The 21808-nt window shown below is 39.9% G+C and overlaps 2 pseudogenes; one reads left to right on the forward strand and one right to left on the reverse strand.

The window, feature by feature from the left end:
- Positions 1-1020: 1020 nt before the first annotated feature.
- LOC100349184 (G2/mitotic-specific cyclin-B2-like) lies at positions 1021-2045 on the reverse strand (annotated as a pseudogene).
- Positions 2046-9388: 7343 nt separating this feature from the next.
- Positions 9389-21808, forward strand: part of LOC100349441 (small ribosomal subunit protein eS12-like) — a 155181-nt pseudogene continuing 142761 nt past the window's right edge.

Consider the following 21808-nt stretch of genomic DNA (forward strand, 5'->3'; position numbering starts at 1 on the left):
TTGATGTTTGATGGAAAAATGACCCTCCAGGAAGTCCATATGAATTTATAATCTCCCATAGATTTGGGATTGGTTTCATTGCCGCCAACCAATTCTTTATATACAGTAAATACAGGAGTTTGCTCAGTCAAGGATAAGAGCAAGTCCACAAGATTTCATGACAAGGTCTTGGGAAAACTCTGTATGTTGTACAAGAGCAATGAATTGGTCATCAGGAACACTGACTCTGTTTAATAATTTTACTGATAAAATAAATGCTCTGGATCATATTACTTCTAGATTCTATGTATCTGAAAATAAATTGTAAATACATTTTAAAAGTTTTTCTCAGAGACTGTGTAACCATGATGACTTTGATATAGAGTTTACTTTATGCAGATACCATTGGACTGAGTACACTGAAAATAACTGGTATTTTATGGACCATTTGAAAATAGGATATTGCCAATTAATCATGATGTCTTTTACTGTTGTTTATACTTTCAATTGCCATAGACTAAAGCCACTACTTTGGGGACTTCCTGTGATTGTGTTTTTCATCCCACAATTTAACGTAGAAGAGAAGGGCTGGCATGGTCTATCCGGCAAAGCTGTTGCCTACAATGCCAGAATCACATATGGGTGCCTGTCCCGGCTGTTCCACTTCCGATCCAGCTCCTGACAAGTGGCCTGGGAAAAGCAGCCGAAGACGGCCCAGTGTTTCAGCTCCTGTCAGCCAGATGGGAGACCCTGTGAAGCTTCAGGCTTCGGCCTGGCCCAGCAGTGCTGTTGTGGATGTCTGGGGAGTGAACCAGCAATGTAAGATCTCTCTCGGTCTCTGTCTCTCTCCCCCCCCCCCAACTTCTCTCTGTGTAATTATGACAAATAAATATTTTTTATCATAAGAAAAATCAATAGCCTTATTTTCTTCAATATACTTAGAAAATCGGTCCGAGATTCGTGAGATAGACCAGTCTACTATGTACACAACTAAGAGTTCTTAACCAGCTAGACAAAGTGCAAGGAGGAAACGGCAGCAGCCTAGGCCCTTCCCTCGAGAGGAGAAGCAAGGTCTTTGATAGCTTCTGAGTTCAGTTGAGGGATCATGCTGATCTTCAGGAGTTTGCTGCTTGCACACGTCTTCTTGATGGCAATGAATTTAGTGAAGTTTTCATTTTTGGCCATGTGCTGCATCACTTCCAGCACTTTGTTCTCGGTGTATCCTGTGGAATGCTGCCACTTTAAGTTCCATTTTCCTTGATCTAGAACCTTCTGAGACAAGCAGGAAGCAGCTGCCACTACCCTACAAGGGTGATAACACACTATGTCAGACGTAGTCAGCAGCAGTCAGCTCCATCAAGTCTTTGGCTAAATTGCGCTGTTCCACAGCAACCTCGCCTGCTTCTGACACTCATCTTAAGGAGTACAAGGGCAAGGGTCCACCCAACTCAACTTTCAGTTCTTTCAAAATTAGAGTTGCCATTTCTTGGATTTGGGAACTGATATAAGCATTGTCTGTGATATAAACGAAGTCTTCAATATTTGGAAAAACATTTCCTTGAACTTAGAAGCCAATAGCAGAGCAGTAATCCCAACCAGCTGAAGCTTCTTGTGGGAGACTGGGTGAAGCTGTAAAAACTAATCCATGATGACAACACATGTGTACACGGTTTCCTGTAGGAGTCTAAACTTGGAGTATACTTACACTAGCCAGCCCACCAGCGTAGTATGCATACGTCCCCTTATGTCTCTTCCATCTTCGTAATGCGGGTATATATGGATTGCAGAACCTCAAGCTGCCTTAGATACTGGTAAATAGCCTTAATGTAGTCACTGCGGAGCTGTGGGTTCTCCCAGACCTCATTACCCATATCCTTGATTTTGTAGAGCAAAGCAGCAGAGAAAGGTTGCCAGAGGTTCTCTTCCTGCATGGAGACAGCTTCAGTTATGGGAAGGGTCCTTTGGAGCCAACATTTCCATCTGAACTGGTTTCTCAGAAGCAGTAGGCCTCAGTTGTTTGTTGATATTTGTCGCTTGGTGGGTTGAACTGGTATTTTAGAATGCATTATTTGACTACCATACTGTGTTTAATATTGTCTTGGTAAAGGTCCCTGGGCCATGACCTACACAAGAGTCTAGATGAATGCTTCTCAGATCTTAATTTACCTAGAAATAATCTAATGATCTGGTTAAAATGCAGATTCTTACCCCTATGTCTGAGGAGGGACCAGAGGTCCTGCATTTCGAACAAGGGCCCATACAGCTGTAGTCATATTCTAGGATACTTGAAAGAAATAGAGCTTTGTAGTAAGATTTTACTTTTGGAGTTACCAGATCATTTACTAATGTAACCAATGTGTTTAGCGTCCAGATAAAAAAATAGACTAAGGCAACCAGATTATAATGCAGTTTGCAATTTCGACATCAGTATCTTGTTTGGAATAAAAGTTCTTCTGAGTCACATTTTTATAGCATTGGTAAATTATTTTTGCCTAAGGAAACCCAGTGAGTAAATATCCTGTTATCCCTTGGGTGTTGCAGTGGCCCAATTTGTAACAATCAGCCAATTTCTGTGCGATTATAGAATTTGTCCTCTTATACGTCCCCTACCCAGTTAGCCTCATGAAGATGGCAGGACAGATGAGTAAATATTCTCTGCTGCTGGTGCAGTGTCTCCTGGGATCCAGGAAAACAGAGCTGACTTTCTTTTGCTAGACTAGGAAGGAACAATTTGTATTCTGACAAGACATCTCTATCAGTAGTTTCCCGCTGTTAGTGTGGGCCAATTCCTATATAGTGGAATATTTAGAATTGTAACCATAGTACTCACTCCGGCCAGGCAACCTTTTATTCCTCTTCTACCAGGTCTTAGGAGGGCACAGGATGCCAATCCTTTCTGTGAACAGTTCTTAATAACAATAGCTGCATCTTACTGTAACCTAGGGAGCTTTTCAAAATTCAAATGCCTGGATCTCAGCCCGGAACTCAGGCAGGCACTCATTTTAAGATTTTTTTTTAATTATTTATTTTGGGGGCCGGCACTGTGGCTCACTAAGTTAATCCTCTGCCTGTGGTGCCAGCATCACATATGGGCATGGGTTCTAGTCCTGGTTGCTCCTCTTCCAGGCCAGCTCTCTGCTGTGGCCCAGGAGGGCAGTGGAGGATGGCCCAAGTGCTTGGGTCCTGCACCCCATGGGAGACCAGGAGAAGTACCTGGCTCCTGCCATCAGATCAGCACAGCTTCTGGCTGTTGTGGCCATTTGGGGAATGAACCAACAGAAAGAAGACCTTTCTCTCTGTCTCTTTCTCTCACTGTCTGTAACTCTGTCAAATATATAAAATCTTTTAAAAATTATTTATTTTTTGATTTTAAAGGCAGAAGGACAGATTTTATGTCTGCTGCTTCATCCTCAAAATGTTCACAAGAATTGAGCCTGGCAAAGATAAAAGGAGGAGCTGAGGAGCCAGTACTCTAGTGTAATAGGCTTAAGCCTCTGCCTGAGGTGCCAGTTGCCCACATGGGTGCTGATTCACGTCCCAGCTGCTCCTCTTCTGATCCAGCTCTCTGCTACAGCCTGGGAAAGCAGAAGACAGCCCAAGTGCTTGGGCCTCTGCACCCACGTGGGAGATCCAGAAGCTCCTGGCTTCAGATTGGCCCAGCTCTGGCTGTTGCGGCCATTTGGGGAGTGAACCAGCAGATGAAAAGAGCTTTCTCTCTGTCTCTTCCTCTCTCTGTCTGTAATTCTACCCCTAAAATAAATAAATTAAATCTTAAAAAAAAAGAGAGAGAGAGAAGGAGCTGGAAACCCAGCTTACCCCAACTAGGGTAGCCGGGACCCTAGTAACCTACTAGGGTATGTATTAGCAGGAAGCTGGATTCAGGAGTGGAGCCAGAACTTGAACTCAGGCACTCTGATATGGGATGCAGGCCTCTCAGGTGCTATCTTAATTGCTGTTAAGTACTCATCCCTATTTTTAATTGATAAAATAATTGCAGATATTTATAGAGTTCAGTGTGATATTTTGGTATGTGTATACATTATGTAATGATTACGTTTAGGGTATCAGGATATCCATTACCTCAAGCATTTATCATTTCTTTGAGTTGATAACATTTAAGATCTTCTCTTTCAGGTATCTTGAAACCTACATTATTTTAAAATGTAGTTAGCTACCATGCAACAGAACACTTCATTTTACAGCTTTTCCATGGTTGTAAATCTCTGGGCAAGAGAGCAAAGACTCTTCCCTAGCTACCCCACACTAAGAACTAGAAAATCAACATTCCCGCCGGTAACAAACATGTGTAAACAATGAGGGGAGGGTGAAAATCTATACTCTCAAGTGAAATTGCCAGGTTTAGAAAAATTACAATGCAAGCTGCTAAGTTCATAATTAATATTTTAGCATAATTAAGTGCTATGCAACATGAGACTAAAACTATAAAAGTATCCACTGCTTATCTGAAATTTCAATTTAACACAGTCTCTTGTAAATGGCAACCCTTTTCCCAAGGGTGGTCTCAGGTTTCTTGGGAAGAAAACACAGGAAAAAGTTAGGTTAGGGTCTATATCATTATGGACAATTAGAGGTATAACTGAGATTTAAAACCATTGTACAAAGAGGGAAGAGCATGCCTGTCTGGAAAGTGAGGATTTGGGCAGCAAGTTTGACTGTGGGTACTAGTTTTGGTGTTGTGAGTTTTCATATATATGGTTAGGCTTTGTTTCATCCTAACATCCTAGTTATACCAGTGTGAAGCTGGGAGAAGTTGTGATCTGGGCAGCTAGCCAGACATGAACATAAAATTGGAACGCAGCTTTGACCTTCTAACAGTAGCCTGAATCTGCTGTGTCAGAACATGTAATTGTCAAATGCTCTCCCTGACCCCTCACTGATCCCCTTCCCATCCATTCTTTCCAGGCAGTAAGACCTTCTCTGAAGAGACACTGGAGCACAGAATGTGAATTGGATGGCTTTGTTGCAGAGAATCCAGGGCCTTGTTCTTATCTACTTTATTACTATTTTCAGTGGGTCCTAGAGATCAGAAAGAAATGATCTGATTGTGAAGATGGGAGAAATCGTGACTTCTGTATGGGGAGACATCAGTATGACACAACAGGGAGAACATAAATATTTGAGCAAAGAACTGATAAAATGTCCCTGTTCTCTCCCTAATGGGTAGCAATATTATAGATCATGGGATATGTGCATGTACATGAGTTAATTACTATATTAAGAACATTTAACTTCTAGAGATCTGTTGTTCTGTTTTATATTTAGTTTTGTTTAAATGATATTGTACATGGATACCTCAATTGGCAAACAAACAAAAAACCCAACCCCCACAGCCCCCCCCCCCCCAAAAAAAAAGCAACAAAAAAGCAGAAGTCTTCTCATTGAAGGTAGCTGGGGAAGTTCTTGAAACTTCGCTACCTGGGGATTCCCTAGGTATAAGCTGACTCCTTGTAAACTTTGAGACACGAATGGTTCAGGAATTCAGAAGGAAGGATTGCTTCTGATGAGGATTAACTTAGGAAAGCTTTCTAAGAAAGCTGAGGTTTCTATCTGACCTTGAGAAACAGGAATGCTCCTTTACAGCTGAAGGATTTCAAGCAGAATTTCATAAGCACAGGGATCTAAAGATTCATATAATGAAAGTGTAGACAAGGGGACTATTATTTTAGTACTTAAAGGTTGACTTTCTAGTACCACTCTTAGATACAAGGAAGAGGAGCCCTCTGGCTGGCCTCCTACTTCAGAAGGCCACTTGGGTTGCTGTTACCCAGTATCTGATGCTCAGTGTTAGCACAGATTAACTTACATGCTCTCCACATCAGCTCTCATCTCCACATTGCCCCAGCCCTAGGGAAAACCTTTGCCCAGATCTTGTCATCCAAAAGATGACTGAATGCAAATGCCATCAAGATACTGCAGCACTGACAATGAATACTGCTTCGGAGTTTGGGAAAGATTTGAGGAGCAGAAACACTGAAGTTAGAGAAATGATAAATTAATTAGCTTGTTCCAGTTTTTACCCAGAAAAAAAAAATACAGTCTTCCAGTTGTAGTTCATAGAATTCCATTTTTGCTTCCTTAAATGTTCTATCTTGTAGATGCAGAGACCCATGTGGATTAGAGTGGGGTTCTCCAAAGTTGCATATGGCAAATGAGCAATATTTTTCAATACTACTCTTTGATTCGTACATGTGTAAACTAGACACAGCATGATTTACTTAGGCAAGTGTATGGATGTTAAGCACTAGAAAAACAAAAATTCAATTTTGTGTAAAATACTTAGATTTAGTAACAAATTTAAATTTAAAACTTAAATAATTGTGATCTATATGCTGATACTCATAATAAATTATATTTTTTCATCTGATTTTTAATGGATCCTATTACATTTTGGATGAAAACTAACATTTTATGAAATAAAATTTTAAATTTTATGCTTTTAACTTATTTTATTTTATTAAAGATTTATTTATTTATTTGAAATTCAGAGTTACATAGAAAGAGAAGGAGAGGCAGAAAGAGAGAGGGAGGTCTTCCATCCACTGGTTCACTCCCCGGTTGGCCTCAACTGGCCAGAGCTGCACTGATTCAAAGCCAGGAGCCAGGGGCCGGCGCAGTGGCTCACTTGGTTAATCATCCACCTGCAGCACCGGCATCCCATATGGGCACCAGGTTCTAGTCCAGGTTGCTCATCTTCCCATCCAGCTCTCTGCTGTGGGCCGGGAGGGCAGTGGAGGATGGCCCAAGTGTTTGGGACCCTGCACCTGCATGAGAGAACAGGAATAAGCACCTGGCTCCTGGCTTTGGATTGGCACAGTGCCAGCCGTAGCGGCCATTTGGGGAGTGAACCAGAGGAGGGAAGACCTTTCTCTCTGTCTCTCTCTCTGTCTATAACTCTGTCAAATAAATTAAAAAAAAAAAAAAAAAAAAAAAAAAAACAAAGCCAGGAGCCAGGAGCTTCTTCCATGTCTCCCACGTGGGTGCAGGAGCCCAAGGACTTGGGCCATCTTCTACTGCTTTCCCAGGCCATAGCAGAGAGCTGAATCAGAAGTGGAGCAGACAGGGCTTGAACCAGTGCCCATATAGGAAGCTGGTATTGCAGGTGGTGGCTTTGCCTGTTATGCCACAGTGCCAGCCCTTATGCTTTTAATTTATATTCAAATTATGTAAACTCTGAATACAATTATGTTTACTTTTTGAATCCTTTAGACAAATGTTTTATTTTTCTGCCACACAAAAATATTTACTATCTTGTCACTCCATATAGCGCCTACCAGATACATGAGGCTATTAACCAATTCAAATGTGACTGTTCTGAGAAACTGTATTTTAATTTTAATTACTTTTAATTTTAATAGCCATGTGTAGTTGGTGGTTGACCACTAGGGCAGTGCAGCTTTACATTATTTATTTCTACTCAACAGAAATTATTTAAAAATATTTGGTAGTGCATTAATTAGTGATTTTGCTGAAATAAAAGTGAACTATATTAAATCACATTGTAATAATTAAAACTCCAAAGCTTCTTATCTCATGATCAGAGCAGCAACACATACGCAAAGTAATTATTTTCAATCACCCTTAATAGTTATTTTGTGTCTTATAAAACAGCCTTGTGCATAGTTTCAAGTTGAGTAATATGAAAATATATCAAGGTAAAAATATGAGGGGCCTTCAAAAAGTTCATTGGAAGTGGGTATTATGATAAGTTATGCATGAATTTCAGAATTTTTGCGCCAAAATAAATATAATTTTAATTAAAATGTACCTGAAATTTTTGAAGTAACCTCATAGAAATCTTATTTATTTTATGGTTCCATTTACATCTTTCAAATATGTAAATATCTGCTATCAATTTTTTTCCTTTCCAAGCCCAGAATAAGAGTTATAGAAGATAAAGTTGAAGACATTAGATTTTAGTTGATTAGATGCCTAGGCCATTCTGGCTTTGATTATCATTTCAAGAACAATTAATTGACTATTGTTAAAACAGAGCTATGTGATATAAACAACGATCTGGCAGAGAATATAAAGGAAAGTTCTGAGGAAATTAGGGCTGCAGAAGGTATACAGGTAAGACTGTGAAATGATAAGGCTCAAAGTGGTGACAGTGTAAATGTGAATTTTAAAAATGAAGAGGGGCTGGCATTGTGGTGCAGGGGGTTAAGTTGCTGCCTGCAATGGCGGCATCCAACATGAGTGCCATTTGGAGTCCCAGCTGCTCCTCTTGTGATCTAGCTCCCAGCTAATGCACTTGGGAAAACATGGAAGATGGTCCAAGTTTTTGGGTCACTGTCACCCCACATGGAGTTCCTGGCCTTTTGGGGAGTGAACAAGCAGGTAGAAGATCTCTGTCTCTGTCTCGCACTCTTTCTCTGCAAATAAATAAATCAATAAATCTTAAAAAAATAGAAATGAAGAGGAAAATGCAATGAAGGAAGAATTTATATGTTTTTGTTTTGGTTTTTTGATGTTAGAAACCTGAAAAAACAATCAAGATTGAAGAATAAATAATGGAGTTTAATACCACCTGCAGCAAATGCAATACATTTTCAAAAAAGTCCTTGAATCAAGTTCTAGTCTTAATTTCCAGGTCTCGGTGGAACATTAAGCAATATCACTTGAATTCTTTGAGTATTATTTTTGTCACCTTCATATGAGATTTAGAATATATGCATCAGTGGATGGCCATGGGAATCCATAGAAATAGCATAGGTAAAGCTGCTTTGCATAATTGCAAGCAGTATAATAAGAAATAAGACATGCTATATTTTCATGCTGATGATTATTAATGACTATATTGTTCATATTAAATTCAGATTTAAAATATTAATAAAAGCCAGACATTTTTCAGTTTTATTTGCTTTTGTTAAAAATGCTAAGATATTTTTTAAATGATCCTAACTTCATAATTTCAACGGATTCTAAAACTAGGCAACCATGTCTACAATTTTGACAAATATGATAAATTGCTCAAGAAAAAGGTTTGAAAAGTTTGTCACACATTTATAGTTTAAGAAAGCAGAGATAATCCAAATATTTCTGTCCATACTCAATTTAAATATCTATTTCTCATGAGCTGTGTGCTTAGTAGTACACGAATGAGCACATTAAGAAGGGCAAGGGAGAGAGATTGATTTCTGAATTATATGTTGTTCAGAGCATATCATTGCATACTTCAAGAGGTTTCTAAATTGATTACTAATCTATTTTTAGGTTCCTACCCTTGATAAGCTTCACATTCTTAGATCAGAGTCAGTAAAATGGAAAATTCATGTCTATATTTCTATACAGATCAAAGCAAACCCATTGAGTCAATACAATCAAACACGCAGAAGAAGAAAATTCAATAACCATACACTAGGGTTCAAAGGGTATGCCACTATCAGAAATGACTGCTAGACATCACAGTGCTTACTTATGTTCCTCTTCTGAACGCACCGATTTAACTACAGTGGCATTCAGAATCATAATTAAAGTTATAAGCCTCATTACAGTTGCTTCAAAGAGATGCTTTTTGAAGAGCTGTACCTTAACAAGAAGGTAAGTCAATAGATCCATAAACACATTTTAATGCTGCATACGTCATTCATCAATGCTGAAAGGATGTCCATTTGCTTTTTGAGAACCTACCACTTCACAAATACTTACACATTTTAATAACCAACAAAAGCTCAGTAAAAATCAAGTTCTCAAAAATCACTTTAAAAACTTTCAATACCTAAATACTACTACTTAATGAACTATGGGTCAGATTAAGCGTTAAACACTTTGAAAAAGAGTCATTTAACATCAGGAACAACCATACTTTTTTTCTTTTTCAGACACAAGAAGAAGCAAATGGAGACTTTGGTTTCAAGTCTCTCTAGACAAATGCAGCTCAAACAAGGCAACCTGCCTCCCGCGCTATCACCCCCCCTAAGCAAGGAAGTATATGTGAGGCTAAGGTCCCAGATCTTGCCTTGTTCTCAGTTCCCTGATTTGCACACCAACTTAGGCTGGAGTCGTCTTGTTCTGGTAAACTACCATTCTCCAATGCAACATCCTAAATTTCATTAACAAGAGCACCACGAAGGTCCTCCAAACTACCCCAAGCATTTTCTTTCTTTCTTTTTTTTTTTAAGATTTATTTATTTACTTCAAAGGCAATTACAGAGAGGCAGAGAAAGAGATATAGAGGTTGGTCTACTATCGGCTGTATCGGCTGTTTCACTCCCCAAATGGCTTCAACAGCCAAAGCTGAGCTGATCAGAAGCCAGGAGCCTGGGGCTTCTTCCAGATCTCTCATGTGGGTACAGGGGCCCCAGAACTTGGCCATTTTCCACTGCTTTCCCAGACACATTAGCAGGGAGCTAGATCAGAAGTGGAGTAGCCAGGACTTAAACCAGTGCCCATATGGGATGCCGGCACTGCAGGCAACGGCTTTACCTGCTACACCACAGCACAGACCCCTATCCCAAGCATGTTCCTGTATCTTTCATCACCAGGCCACTCTTCTCATATGTCTTGAGCATCCTCTAGCAATACATCCTTATTAACCCTCTCTAACTCCCAATACCTTCTCATCCTGTCCCCTGGAACTTCTACCTTTGCTAAATATTCATGCTCCAACTGAAAGCACACATTCCACTGAGAACATGGATCCTCATGTAGTCTTCTCAAGTAGTTTTCTCTCTGTCCACTAGACCTGGAAGTAGGATCAAATGGCTTCCTTGTTTCTCATTACCACCTTTAAGCAATTGTACTGTTACTCCTTCTGTCTGGAAACTTTGTCATGAAGGGAAAATACCATTGATTCCTCATTTTGTTTAACATATTTAGCTGCTGACTATCTCTCTCCAAAGCTACTTCCTCCATAGTTCTTCAATGTCCATGTATCTGGCATTCTCTCCTGCTACTGTGGATGGGTTGGCTGGGGTCCTGGCTAGGGCTGTGACTTCTGCTGCATAAAACTGTCTCTTCATCCTTACTCAGGATCATTTTTTTCTGCAGTACCCTTAATTCCATGTTATCCCTTTCTCCCACTCTATGGTGTCATTCAACCATATCTGAATATTTATAATATCCCCTAAGGTGCACTATTCTATTTTTTGCCTACCTTTACAACAGAATTTCTCAAAAGAATTGTCAATAGCCATTGCATATACTTCCTTTCACTCAATTCTTTTTTTTTTTTTGGCTTCATGGCAATTAGGCTTTTCTGTTGCTACAATAAAACTTTTTTTTTTTAACAAGGTCACAAATGACCTCAGTGTTGCCAGATTTGTCGGTCACTTTTCAGTCCTTAAATTATGGGATGTATCAGTAGCATTAACACTATTGTCGACACCTACCTGTTTCCTATACCTTCTTCACTGCAAGGATACTGCTCACTCTGGGTTTTTCTGCTCCCCTCTGCCTACTCTTAGCTGCTCTTACCAATTCTTTCTCACAACGCTACTCTCTTGCTATGGAGTGTCTTAATGCTCATACTTTGGACTAACTTTTCATTCTAGTCTAGGTGATCTTAGACTGAGGTTGAGAGTTTTCAAATATTTCAAACATTTGCAAATGTCAGGTCCATTAATTTAACAACTCACTTGAAATATGGATTTGAATGTCTAATAGGCACTTCATACTTAACATACTGAAAACTGGGTTCTGAATATTCCTCTTTCACAAACCTGCTTTTCCCATAGCCTTGTCATTTCTCTCAGAATAGAGGCAAAACTGCTACTCTACAAGTTTCTATATGATCAGGTCCTCTGAGACTCTCTTGACATTATATTCTGCTTCACTCACAACTCCATCCAATTATCCTTCTTGCTAACACCAAACATATATTAAAAAAAATAGCCTATGCTGTCCAGGCATTGAGAGGATCCTCAGTCTCAGTCTCAATGTCATTACAAGCCTTCTGATGTCCAATTAGTAAGCTGGTCTGATGCTCACGGTTTGATCATTGTTTCCACAATGACTTTATTGGTACTATATAAAACACCAGGAAAATAGTCAACACTCAACAGATATGTGTGGACAACGGGACTATATAAATTAAGAAGTACTTTTTTGTTTTTTGGTTTATATTTATTTAAAAGAACAGATTTCATGCTTAATATATAGTTTAAAGAATGTAATGATACTTTCCTTTCTCCTTCTCACCTACCCTCCTCCTTCCTTTCTTAATTTCCTTTCATTTTTGTGATGATGTCCTTTCAATTTAATTTATAATCAAAAGCTTAATCATCCAATAAATAAAGAATGAATAAATAATCTTAACATCAAATATGGGCTTTTTCCCTCTAAGTATGGCATAGTTGGATTTTATGGATTGTCCAAATTGGGTTAAGGCATAGTAGGTTTGCCTGACTATGTTTAGAGTGAATTTATACCAATAATCATTATCTACCTCCTTTGACCTGCAAGAACTTACTGTAAATCAATTCTTTAAAATTTCCCCTTAGGTCCAGAATTGTAGTGTAGCAGATGTAGCCACCACCTGCAATGCCAACGTCCCATATAGGCACCAGTTCAAGTCCGGCTGCTCCACTTCCAATCCAGCTCTGCCAATGTATCTAGGAAAGCAGTGGAGGATGGCCCAAGTTCCTGGGCTCCTGGCACCGAGCTTTGGTCTGGTCCAGTCCTCGCTGTTGCAGCCATCTGGGGAGTGAACCAGTGGATGGAAGATCTCTCTCTCTCTCTGCCTCTCCCCATCTCACTCTGTAACTCTGCCTTTCATATAGAAAAAAATTTCCTTAGTGGTTATTTGGCCTTCTAGATACACCTATCTAACCATCCATTAATTTTGTTTGTGACACTACAATGACTTAACTCCTATGATACATTTCCTGCATGAGTTAGGTTCCAACTTGGACCTAGTATCTGTCTTAATGAACAAAAGAGATAATGTGGTTTGAATAAATAGAGTGTAGTGGATAGCTTTCATTACTATAATGAAATGCCAAAAGCAACTAACAAACAAAGGAATAAAGATCTGCTTAGTTCACAGTTTTGAAGCCTAAAAGCCTAGGTTGTATGATGTTGGCTTTGGTTCAATGACGGTCTCATGGCACATGGTAGATAGCATAGTCCTCAGAAACCTGAATATAACCCTACCATACAACCCAGCCATACCACTCCTTGGAATTTACCCAAAGGAAATTAAATTGGCAAACAAAGAGCAGTCTGAACCTTAATGTTTATTGTAGCTCAATTCACAATAGCTAAGACTTGGAACCAACCTAAATGCCCATCAACAGTAGACTGGATAAAGAAGGGACATGTACTCCATAGAATACTATACAGCAGTCAAAAACAATGAAATCTGGTCATTTGCAACAAAATGGAGGAATCTGGAAAACATCACGCTGAGTGAAATAAGCCAGTCCCAAAGGGACAAATATCGTATGTTCTCCCTGATTGGTGACAACCGAGCACCAAAAAGGAAACCTGTTGAAGTGAAATGGACACTATGAGAAACAGTGACTTGATCAGCCCTTGTCCTGACTGTTGATGTACAATGTAACACTTTATCTCTTTTAGTATTTTTTTGTTCTATTTAATACTATTGGTTGAACTCTTTAATTAACACACAATTATTCTTAGGTGTTTAAATTTAACTGAAAAGTGATCCCTGTTAAATCTAAGAGTAGGAATAAGAGAGGGAGGAGATGTTCAATTGGGAACATGCTCAATCTGACTTGCCCTAAATGGTAGAGTTAGAAACGTGCCTGGGGATTCCAATTCAAGCCCATCAAGGTGACGTGTACCAATGCCATCTCATGTCGCTCCCCCTCTTCATGGAGGAACGACACTAAACCCTGCCTAGGCTTCATATCCGAGTCACGGCACCATTATGTCGCTCCCCCTCTTCATGGAGGAACGACACTAAACCCTGCGCTGTTCTTTCGTCTGCTCGGCCCTCCCCGGGTTTGCTGCTGGTTCTTCCCGGGTTGGCTACTATCCCTTCCACCTCCGTGGAAGGGCAGTTCCCCCTGGCCACATTCCCCACTTCCGCAGGGGAGCGGCACACCGCCGGCCGGTTCTCTCGGGGGCTGCACAGGTGTTCCTTCAGCTAGATGTTCCCCTTAGATGTTCCTTGTAGATGTTCCTGGTGCATGCCGTCTCTCTCCTCCTTTATAGTCCTCCTCCGCCAATCCCAACTCGGCTGCCCACACGCCGAGTACGCTGCTCTCCAATCAGGAGCAAGTCCCACAGTTTATTGGCTGAACTGGAGGCACCTGTGTAGAAGCTGTTTTCTTCTCTCCCAGTGCCATATTGTGGGAGAGCAGATGCATAGAATAAGTCTTAATTCCAGTAACTCAGTCTAGTCCGGTTTGCTCCCCACAGAATGTGGCCAGGGGGAACTGCCCTTCCACGGAGGTGGAAGGGATAGTAGCCAACCCGGGAAGAACCAGCAGCAAACCTGGGGAGGGCCGAGCAGACGAAAGAACAGCGCAGGGTTTAGTGTCGTTCCTCCATGAAGAGGGGGAGCGACATAATGGTGCCGTGACTCGGATAGGAAACCTGACTCGGATAGGAAACCCAGGACGGATAGGAAACTTAGGAGGGAAGAAACGGGAAGAACTGGGAAAAATACCGGAGAGAGAGACTAGCAAACAGCCTAGGGAAAAGCCGGACGAAAAGGGTGCCGGAAGAAGCTATTGAAAGCCTAGGCATAGACTCAGATACGGACTACGGGGGGAAGCTGGGAGAAATCTCTAAGGTCGAAAGCGAAAGTGAAAGCTAGAACAAACAGGATCCGATGCAGACTGTGGGGAGAGGCCAGGAGAAATGAGGGAGGAGTATTGTTGGAAGAAAGCTTGGGGAAACATACCGGGTAGAGAAAAATGTTAGGGAAATTGAAGCCGCGGGGGGCAGGCCGAGGCTGAAACGAAAGCCACTTTGGGATTCTCAAGTTAGCCCGGGAATAGGGGGCGAAAAGTTGAAACCAGAAGCTGAAACGTAAGCCAGATTGGGGTCCGTCTGATTAGCCCGGGGAGCAAAGGACGGGAAGCCAGATCGTGGGGCGGAAACGTGAGCTGGGTTGAATTCGCCAGGCTAGCCCGGGGAACTTAGATTGAATGCTAGTGGCGGACACGTAAGCTACGCTGTGTGACTCGCGGAAGCCGCCGCGTGCAGAGAGAGTACGGGGCGTGAATAGATAGGGAACGGGGCTGGCGCGAGGCCGTGGTTCAGACGCGAAAGGGTTAAGTGCGAGACTGCGGAGTGTGCGCGCAAAGCGGGCTGAAGCGGCTCAGCCGGAAAGCTGCCGAGAAATAGCCTCGGGGCGGAGCCTGCCGGCAGGGCGAGGCGCCGGGAAGCTGCGGGGATAAGAGAAACAGAAGTTTTAGAAGTAAAGTGAGAGAAATAGGAATGCTGGAAGATAGAAGTAAAATGGGAGAAATAGGAATGCCCGGAGATAGAGAAATAGAGAAGGCCTCCCCACAGCATGACAACGAGAAAGCTTGGATTTGGTCTGCCTGATTAAGTGAAGCGATGAGCACCTGCGGGCAGCTAGCAGCTTATGCACCGCAGGTCACCGAAGACAGGCACGAATTAACATCAGTAAGGCTTCCCCACAATACAACAATGAGAAAGCTTGGATTCGGTCTGCCTAATTAAGGCGGTAAGCACCAGCAAGCAGCTCGACCAGAGTATGAGCTGCAGGTCACCGAAGATAGGCACGAACCAACACTAATAAGTCTCCCCCACAATACGGCAATGAGAAGGCTTGGATTCGGTTTGCCTGATAGGGCTTGTAAGCCCCTGCAGGCAGAGCAGAGCATGCACTGCGGGGCACCGAACACAGGCACGCATCAGCGCCTAAAAACCTCCTCACAACATGGCGAAGAGAGGACCCGGATTCGGTTTGCCTGATTGATAGGACTTGCAAAGAACCTGTGGCAACTCTAGCAAGTAGAGCAGAGTGTGTGCCGCGGGACACCGAAGACAGGCGCGTATCAACGCCAAAAAATAAAAAGAAAGGGGGATCTGTGGGGAGCAAACCGGACTAGACTGAGTTACTGGAATTAAGACTTATTCTATGCATCTGCTCTCCCACAATATGGCGCTGGGAGAGAAGAAAACAGCTTCTACACAGGTGCCTCCAGTTCAGCCAATAAACTGTGGGACTTGCTCCTGATTGGAGAGCAGCGTACTCGGCGTGTGGGCAGCCGAGTTAGGATTGGCGGAGGAGGACTATAAAGGAGGAGAGAGACGGCATGCACCAGGAACATCTACGAGGAACATCTAAGGGGAACATCTAGCTGAAGGAACACCTGTGCAGCCCCCGAGAGAACCGGCCGGCGGTGTGCCGCTCCCCTGCGGAAGTGGGGAATGTGGCCAGGGGGAACTGCCCTTCCACGGAGGTGGAAGGGATAGTAGCCAACCCGGGAAGAACCAGCAGCAAACCCGGGGAGGGCCGAGCAGACGAAAGAACAGCGCAGGGTTTAGTGTCGTTCCTCCATGAAGAGGGGGAGCGACATCTCACTAGTCCAAGTGATCAGTTTCAGTTCACAATTGATCATAATGATAGGATTAAGAGTCAAAGGGATAACATAAATAAGACTAATGTCTGCTAATGCTAACTGATAGAATTAAAAAGGAGAGAACGATCCAACATGGGAAGTGGGATACACAGCAGACTCATAGAATGGCAGATGTCCTAAACAGCACTCTGGCCTCAGAATCAGCCCTTAAGGCACTCGGATCTGGCTGAAGAGCCCATGAGAGTATTTTAGGCATGGAAAGCCAAGACACTCTGGCAAAAACAAACAAACAAACAAACAAAACCCACCTAAATAAAAGATCTCTGTGAGTGAGATCCCAGTGGAATGGGCCATCAAAGAAGGAGGTACCTTTCTCTGAAGGGAGGAGAGAACTTCCACTTTGACAATGACCTTGTCTAAATAAGATCAGAGTCAGCAAAGTCAAAAGGCTTCAATAGCCTTGGTAACTCATGACAAGAGCCTAGGGTGATTTCTGACACCATAAACAAGAGTGTCAATTTGTTAAGTCAACAACAGGAGTCACTGTGAAGTTACTCCTCATGTAGGATCCCTGTCCTTAATGTGTTATACAATGTGAACTAATGCTATAACTAGTACTCAAACAGTACTTTACACTTTGTGTTTCTGTGTGGGTGTAAACTGTTGAAATCTTTACTTAATATATACTCAATTGATCTGTATATAAAGAGAATTGAAAATGAATCTTGATGTGAATGGAATGGGAGAGGGAGAGGGAGAGGGGAGGGTTGCGGGTGGGAGGGACGTTATGGGGGGGAAAAAGCTACTGTAATCCATAAGCTGTACTTTGGAAATTTATATTAAATAAAAGTTAAAAAAAAAGAGATCACATGGCAAGATAGAAAGCAGAGTGGGTGAGCTAAAATTTAGGTCTTTGTAACAACCCCCTTCCAAGAAGTCAAGAGGTTATATGAGAACTACTTTCTGAGAACATGCCCCCAGTGGTCTAAGGACCTCCTGTATGAGTCTTTGGGGAATACTCGAACTGATATCCAAACCATGCATGGAGTTCATTTTTCTGTAAATGTGATTCCTTCATTCACCCAAGCTTAAATTGTTGTCAGCTATTAGTTACCTAGTTGCAGGATTACCTGTGATAGATTAAAGTCTGAGGACATTTGCACTATGATTTTGTTGATAAGTGGAACTTAACTACGTTTCTTTCCCTTAGGGATGTCACCCTAGCTTGGTCCCTTGAATATTTAATGAGACTTACCAAACTTCTTACTTAGGTATATGTGGAAGGGAAAACGATGAATGATGTGACTGGTATTTATTCTTCTAGCAAAGCCTGGTGAGGAATTACTCCAGGTTGCACATAAGGAATCATATTAATAATTTGTTTTTACTTTTAAATTGTCTATAGGTTTTATTTCAAGACATATATAAAATGTGCCATGTAGGGTAATTAATCTAATTAAGTAATTGAGTACTCACATTATATCATAACATGGATATTATTAGCTCTGGATATGAAGAAAGCAGATCTGTAATATTCACTAACTAGGCTACAATTAAAATTTATGTGGACAAAATTATTGAAATAACCTGCTTACAGGATAAACTACTTCAAGGGAGAAATATTTAAGTTTTGTTTTTTGAATCAATCTTACAGTTTGTAAGTATATATCATTGTGAATAGGTAGAAAATATCCATAATTATTTTTAACATTATATTCAGGAAAACTGTATGTTTTGTGTATATCTAAATGTGGCTACATTATAGATTGGTTCATAGAGTGAAGTATAGTTTTGATCTGTATTTTTGATTCAAGAAGTATACTGAAAAATGTCTTTCTTGGACTTAATAGTACTACAGCTAGACTTTTCATCTCTGTTGGATTCACTAAAATATCTTATAGTCCCCTTTGTTACCCTCAGGCATAGCTATTCTTTTACTCTTAGCAGAAGAGGAACAGCATGACTCTTTGTAATTAAAAAAAAAAAAAGTAAAATGGCAATTTGCCTACTTAAATCATTTGGGAAACATTACAAAAAATAAACATGATAAACTCCTAAACCCATTCATAAATACCCAGGAATAATACATGGAAGTAAGACATACAAAAAGAAAAAAAATAACTAAAACAATAGAAATAACACTTGCTTTTTCAGACAAAAAGTGTTATTTTGTCAAGAAGTATTATTTTATGGATTACAATGACATTGCACTATTCCTTGCAAAGAACATTTGGGAAAGGGGAAATTTCAGTTAAAATATAATTATAAAGCAATGAAAGTCTACACTTGCCAACTTCTCTGGTCGCTCTACCCTTGCCTTACCTATCTCCCAAACAGAGAATCACCTACTTATTCATTTTTACCTTTAAATAGCACTTTTCAGAGTTCCCATTTTGGTTTGTAACATTTTAAAAGAATTCCTTAGGAAAAATATCAAAGTGTATATAAGCTGCATCAGACTTATTTTTAACCCTCTAATACAGAATATGTGAATTATCAAAATTTGTGATCCTTAGCATATAATCAGACAATGGCCATATACTTATTAAATAGAATATTTATAAGGCTTTTAAAATTACAAGTTTTAATTAATAAATAATATTTAGATCCTTAAAGATTACCTGAGTGACTCATTTCTACATGTACTGTTTTAAAACAGCTACTAATGAGGTTGTCTTCAGAAAATGTTTACTTTATTGATATAATAATAAAAGCTATCAGTTATAATGGAAGGGAATAATATTATGTGTTATGTATCTATTAATATTTCTACAACCATAATTTTATGACTGACTATAAAAGGACTGAGTTAAGAAATAAAGGTATTGCAGTGTTGTGGGAACTATCAACTGCTTAAATGAACAAATAAACTTTCTTCCAGAACCAAACCCATAGCTGAAGGGAATTTTCTGGTAGTAAATCCAAATTAAGGAGTACAGGCGCAATAGGGGCAATGAAAAGTAAAGGTTCAAATAAAATTTAAGGGGTGGAAAAGCAGAGGCAGATCTCAGAGTATATGAGGCAGCATTTATTTTCAATTCATGAAAACAACAGAAAGCCAACTCCATAATGATGGAGTTAGAAAAGCTTCTCCGCCAATGTACTCTCTTAGAAGTACAGAAAAATAAAGTTTAATGCAAAATGAAAAACAGATTGAAACAAAATGGATACTGGTAAAAGTGTAATACAAAGTTATAAAAATATAATAATGAACAGAAAAATGTCCTAGGGACACTTAAAGCATAATCCAAGTACACATCCACAAACCAGGTTTTTAAAAAGCAACTTATATTTCAATCTAAATTAATCCAGATAATGATAGGAGCTGTGAAAGAACAACATGAATTAGGGATAGACAAATTCAGTATTGATACGACCGGAGAAAATGAAAACTGACAAAGGCAGCAGAAAAATTCAGCAAAGAATTACAAGAAAAGGAAAATATTTTCAGAGGAAAAAATACTAGTAAGAAGAGCAAATAAATTTATGGAAAATAATCTATGAAAAGAATAGACTGATCACAAGAAGGTGAAGAAAGGATATAAAAAATGGAGAAATGATGGAAATGGAGGATATAGGATGGAAAACCATTATGTATATAAGTCTTCCATCTCTTCAACTAAAGCAATTAAACAAACAAAAATGATCCATTATGCAGGGAATATTTCCTTAAATAGTAAACAGAAAAACACCTGAAATCCTATACTGACAGTGCATACCACATACTTAGAAAAAAAAAAAAAAAGGACTATCAACACTGAGACATTTTTGTAGAACTACTCAACTACAAGAAAAATTTTAAAAAGCAATTTCAGACAAAAATTCAAAATCAAAAATAAGGGAAAGATAAACTGTCATTGGATTTTTCCAATAGTAATGTACCATGTCAGAAGACATTGGAAGATCTTATTTATTATATATTATACGGAACTGAACTAAGAATTTTATACCCAGCCAATAAATATTTGAGTGTGAAGTGCAGACTCATCCTTTGAACAAACAGTAGCACAAGAAAAATATTAATACCATGAGATTATCTTAAAATACACTCCATACCAGAAAATAAACTTCACACATACCAAATGAGTGAAGAGGACATCAACTTAAAGAGTGGTAGTGAAACTTACCTTATATTTAAGACCATAAAATAGTTATAAAAGTGATGACATATTACATAGCAGCTATGTGTTCTGAAAATGCAATTGAGCTCAACTATTGAAAGTGAAGAGAAAATGGGGAGAGCACATAAAAATGGAATAAACTTGTAGACTGAATATACATGTTAAATAAAAGAAAAACTAGTGTAAAACATCTTTAAAGTTTTTATTGATGAATATGGGCAAATCAGGGTAATTAGCACATTCATTACCTTACCTTTTTATCATTTCTTTCTTGTGAGAACATCTGAGGTCTTTTCTAGGTATTTTGAGATATAGGACACATTATGCTGACTATTGTCACCCCACAGTGTTACAGAACTATGGGCAGCCACAGGCAGTCACCCCTTTTGTCTACACTTAAACATATGGATGGAGACATCCTGGCACAGACAATAGGCTAAGGAGATTCCAGGAAGAGGCAGGAAGAACCTTATCTCATTGCTAGACTTCTCACAAGGGATGATATAGATAATCAGCCACACCTGAAAACTGCATTTATCACCTGTGTGTTTTATTATACCCTTGTAATCTATGATTGATAACATTTTGTGATCTGTTAAGCGAAAGAACTTTTTCAGGAACTCTGTGGGAACTCTTTGTAACCCCAAAAGAATTTTAGGTATGTGAATCCTCTGTGTGCCTTCTTGTGTACAACTGGTCATGTTTAAATACTACTGGACTTGTTGAATAAATGAGCCTTGATCAGGATTTGTCTTGGCTCCATTCTTTGGATCCTTGTCCCTGCATTCCCACTCTCTGTTTCAGGAAACCCGGTTCTTTGTGCTGCAGGCTGGCACACGGAACACCAGAACTAATTCTTCCTAATTGTAACATTTAGATGGCAAGAGAACTGGTGGAGACTGGGAAGTAGATATTATTAACTAAAAGCAATTACATAGCTGTGAACCAATAAATAATAACCAAAGAAAGAGCTGGCTAAGGAGAGTATATACAGGTTTTAACACAAAGGTAGTATTATTACAAAAATCTAAAGCTTCCTAAGTTTCAAGATATGGAAGAGGGGGAGAGAGCAATTTCAGTAGGTGTAAATGGGTTGAATTCACCTATTAAACATATATGTGTGTTCGCATTGCCCAACAATGCTAAATTATTGTCATACAAGAGAAAAAGAGTTTCAGAAAAATAGAAAATTAAAATACAAGCAAAAGCAATGTAGAACTC

The sequence above is a fragment of the Oryctolagus cuniculus genome, chromosome X, assembly GCF_964237555.1.
Source record: "Oryctolagus cuniculus chromosome X, mOryCun1.1, whole genome shotgun sequence".
Classification (NCBI taxonomy): domain Eukaryota; kingdom Metazoa; phylum Chordata; class Mammalia; order Lagomorpha; family Leporidae; genus Oryctolagus; species Oryctolagus cuniculus.